At 38.0% G+C, this 4709-nt stretch overlaps 1 pseudogene; it reads right to left on the reverse strand.

Annotated features, from left to right (window-relative positions):
* Positions 1–2278: 2278 nt before the first annotated feature.
* Positions 2279–3498, reverse strand: LOC112319297 (keratin, type II cytoskeletal 7-like; annotated as a pseudogene).
* Positions 3499–4709: the final 1211 nt, after the last annotated feature.

Consider the following 4709-nt stretch of genomic DNA (forward strand, 5'->3'; position numbering starts at 1 on the left):
TTTGTTTGCTTTTTTCTTCTGTTGATTATGTTCCAGTTAAAGGTAAGACCATATGGTATTTGTCCCTCACTGTTTGGCTGATTTCACTTAGCATTAATGCTCTCCAGTTCCATCCATGCTGTTGCAAAGGGTATAAGCTTCTTCTTTCTCTCTGCTGTGTAGAATTCCATTGTGTAAATGTGCCATAATTTTTTGATCCACTCATTTGCTGATGGGCACTTAGGTTGCTTCCAGCACTTAGCTATTGTAAATTGTGCTGCTATGAACATTGGGGTGCGTAGGATCTTTTGGATTGGTGTTTCAGGACTCTTAGAGTATAATCCCAGCAGTGGAATTGCTGAGTCAAAAGGCAGTTCCATTTTTAGTTTTCTGAGGAAATTCCATACTGTTTTCCACAGTGGCCTCACCAGTCTGCATTCCCACCATCAATGTACTGGGGTCCCTTTTCTCCACATCCTCTCCAACACTTGTTTGTTGATTTGTTCTTGTTGGCCACTCTGACCAGTGTGAGGTGGTATCTCATTGTGGTTTTAATTTGCATCTCTCTGATGGCTGGTGATGCTGAGCATCTTTTTATATGTCTCTGGACCCTCTGTATGTCCTCCTCAGAGAAGTGTCTGTTCAAATCTTTTGCCCATTTTTTAACTGGGTTTTTTGTCTTCCTGGAGTGGAGTCATGTGAGTTCTTTATATATTTTGGAGATCAGGCCCTTGTCCGAGGTATCATTGGCAAAAATGTTTTCCCAAATAGCTGCTTCTATTTTCATTTTAATGCTGTTTTCTTTAGCCATGCAGAAGCATTTTAATTTGATGAGGTCCCATTTGTTTATTCTATCCTTTATGTCCCTTGCTTTAGGGGACATATTTGTGAAGATGTTGCTGTGTGGAATGTCTGAGATTTTCCTGCCGATGCTTTCCTCTAGGACTTTTATAGTGTTATGACTTATATTTACATCCTTTATCCACCACCTTGAATTCATTTTTGTGTATGGCGTAAGTTGGTGATCAAGTTTCATTTTTTTGCATGTAGCTGTCCATATCTCCCAACACCAGTTGTTAAAGAGGCTATGTTTGCTTCATTTTATGCTTCTTTCTCCTTTGTCAAATATTAATTGACCATAGAGACTTGGGTTTATTTCTGGACTCTCTGTTCTGTTCCATTGATCTACATGCTTGTTTTTATGCCAGTACCAGACTGTTTTGATTACAGTGGCCTTGTAATACAGTTTGATATCAGGTATTGTGATCCCTCCCGCTTTATTCTTCTTTCTCAAAATTGCAGCAGCTATTCAGGGTCATTTATGGTTCCACATAAATTTTTGAAGTGTTTGTTCTATATCTGTGAAATATGTCATGGGCACTTTAATAAGGATTGTATTGAATCTATAAATTGCTTTGGGTAGTATGGCCATTTTGATGATGTTAATTCTTCCAAACCATGAGCATGGTACATGCTTCCATTTGTTTGTTTGTTCCTTAATTTCTTTCTTCAGTGTTGTGTAGTTTTCTCAGTACAGGTCTTCTACCTCCTTGGTTAGGGGATTCCTAGGTACTTTATTTTTCTTGTTGCTATATCAAATGGGATTTTTTTCCTGATTTCTGTTTCTGATATTTCATTGTTGGTGTACAAAAATGCCTTTGAATTCTGAGTATTGACTTTGTATCCAGCTGTTTTGCCAAATTCATTTATTAGGTCAAGTATAAACTCCTACTTTCTTATTCCTATAAAAATTTATGTGGAATAATTTTTATGTGAATTTCATGACAATTTACTTAAATAACTGTAACTACCCTTAAATATAGTATCATGCATTTTTCTATTTATTTATTTCACTATTCATTGTATTCATATTGCAATTATTTAAATTTTATCACTTTTAAATTTCACATGCACTTTACACATTGTATTTGATGTACACTGGTATCATGTACAATAAATCATTGTGAATTTTATATAAATTAATTTAGTTATTAATGAGTATATTAAATTATGATTATGTTACAATGATGATTATGCATTAATTATAAAATATTATTTTAATTAAACTTAATTTCATTATAAAGATGAGGAAAATAATTACACATTTAAGGTTGAATAGTATTTACTTTTCTTTTTCTTGGCCATGGGCTCACCCAGGTATCAGAAAGAGAATTTATTGGAAGCTATTCTGGCACATTTTTCAGACGGCTTTGCAGTCTTGGGACCATGGATGGCACCAGGATGGGAATCTTCTTGTGACTGTGGGGGGGACAAATATGGGTCTCCCCATACATAGGACTCAGTTGAGGACACTCTTGCCAGTGGTAGATGTGCCCCTCATGGAATAGGCCTTGTTGGTTTCACTGGAGAATCTCAGGGCATAGCTGTACACGGTCCCCTGGAAGGCCCACCCACTGCCACCACTTTTTTCCCTCTAGGTCAGTCTTCTGTCACCACCACTGGTATTCACCACAGAGATACTTGGGGTTCCCACTCCATCTCTTTTAACCCATACTCTGCCTTCCAGCAGTTTGTGGTAGGTGGCAATCTCAATGTCCAGGGCCAGCTTGACATTCATGAGTTCCTGGTACTGCCGAAGCTGCCAGGCCATGTTCTGCCTGGTTTGCTGCAGGGCAGCCTCCAGCTCCTCCTGCTTGGCACATGCACCCTTGAGTGCTATCTCCCCATGGTCCTCAGCCTCAGCAATGGTAGCCTCCAATTTAGCACACAGGTTCGTGATGTCGATCTCAGCCTGCAGCCTCTGGATGGTCTGGTTCATTTCCACAATCTCATTCTGATTATTCTGGAGGTCCCAGCCTGGGCTTGGAGGGTCTCAAAGTGGGTCTGGTACTAGGTCTCAGACTGAGCCAGGCTGCGGTTGGCAATCTGCTTGTACTGGACCTTAACCCCAGTGACGAAGCTGCCCAGGTCCAGGGACCAGCTGTTATCCACAGACAGCACTACAGACATGTTGGAGATCTGGGACTGCAGCTCTGACAACTCCGTCTCAGAGAAGGTCCTGAGAAAGCTGATGTTCTCCTTCAGGGCATGCACCTTGGCCTCCAACTCCACCTTGTTCATGTAGGCAGCATCCACATCCTTTTTCAGCAATACAAACTCATTCTCAGCAGCCATGCTCCAGTTAATTTCCTTTTCATATTTATTCTTGAAGTCTCCAGAAACCCACACCTTGTGGATGAAGGAGGAGAACTTGTTGTTAAGGGTTTTCATCTGTTCACGGTCCTCCTGGAGCACCTCTTGGATGGAAGGGTCAATGCTCTCCTGAAGCGGGGCCAGCAAGCTCTGACTGATAGTGACCTGATGGTTTGGTGGATGCAGGGGTCCATCGAACTCTGTAGATGGAGTGCACCACCATGTGCGGCTGCAAGGTGCCCAGGCCTTAGAGGCTACTGCTAAGGGAGCCGCAGCCCATGCCAAGCTCAGGTGCACCTGGGCACCGCCCCTGTAGAAGGAGGAGGAGCACGAGCTGAAGATCAGGGAGCTGAAGTGGGTGGACATGCTGGCTGCACTCAGCTATACCTAGTAGTGGGTGAGAGGGAGCCAAACTCTAAACAGTATTAACATTTTAAAAATAAATATTAAATTGAAGATATCATAAAGTAAACTTGGCATTGTATTTAAATAAAATGTTAAACATTAAAGAAAATGATTAATTGGAGCAATTGAAGTTTGTATACTATATCTGGGGTTATAGTCACGTTTTGATTACATCTGCTCAATTGATTGAAAAACTTGAACAAATAAATGTATTTCCATATGAATACATTGCTTCACTGATTATAAACATTAATTAGATGGATTAAAGGAGTTTTAATAGAAATTTCCTCTAATATTTCAAATGATTTAAGTTAAAATGCTGATAAGCTATAAACAAAATAACAGTATTATTGTTTAGTTAAACAAATAATTCTACCCCTCTCCAAATCTATTATTTCACATATTTTAACATCAATTAGCTTGAACATATATCAAATATGAATGGATTATTTATTAAAATCTCCTACTGTTTTACTGTGTCCGTATTGTTAAAACAAACAAGATTAAATGCATTTAGCCAATTTTTAAAAAAATTGAGAAGGAATAATATTACTGTGTTAAAAGTAGAACTATTATTGTCTAATAGTGTTGTACTAGGCCTTGACATTTTATAAATTCCCAAATACATAAGATTCTTATGGATAGTTGTACAATGATATAGAAAGTTCTTATTAGAGAAATATGCAATCCTTCATGATACAAACAAGTTAAAAATATAGTTTGATAGTATACACTTACCCACCATTATAGTCCATTATTTTCTTGCCTGTCTTCCTGAATCCAAAGAAACTTCATAATACGTTTTATTCAATCCAAAAGCCTCAGACATTTTATATTTTGTTACAAAGACTAGCTTTACTTTCTGAAATAATCAATCAGATTTATACAAATGATTATATGCCATGCAACTGTTTGAGATATTTTTATATTAGAGAAAAATTATCTATTTGATATTTCAATGTATAATTTGTGAAACATATATTGTAAATGTTCATTTGAAGTGATATGCTACAAAACATGTTTACAGTCTTTAAAGTTGTAACAGGTAAAGCCCTTGATAGCTGTCCATAATTCACACTTAATCATTGTCTGTGTTCAAAAATGTGTCCTTTTGGAAAGCAAATAATATGCTGGCAGTTTAAATGTCACCCAAAGTAGAAAAAAGCAGTAAG

The sequence above is a fragment of the Desmodus rotundus genome, chromosome 11 (assembly GCF_022682495.2).
Source record: "Desmodus rotundus isolate HL8 chromosome 11, HLdesRot8A.1, whole genome shotgun sequence".
In the NCBI taxonomy this organism is placed as follows: Eukaryota; Metazoa; Chordata; class Mammalia; order Chiroptera; family Phyllostomidae; genus Desmodus; species Desmodus rotundus.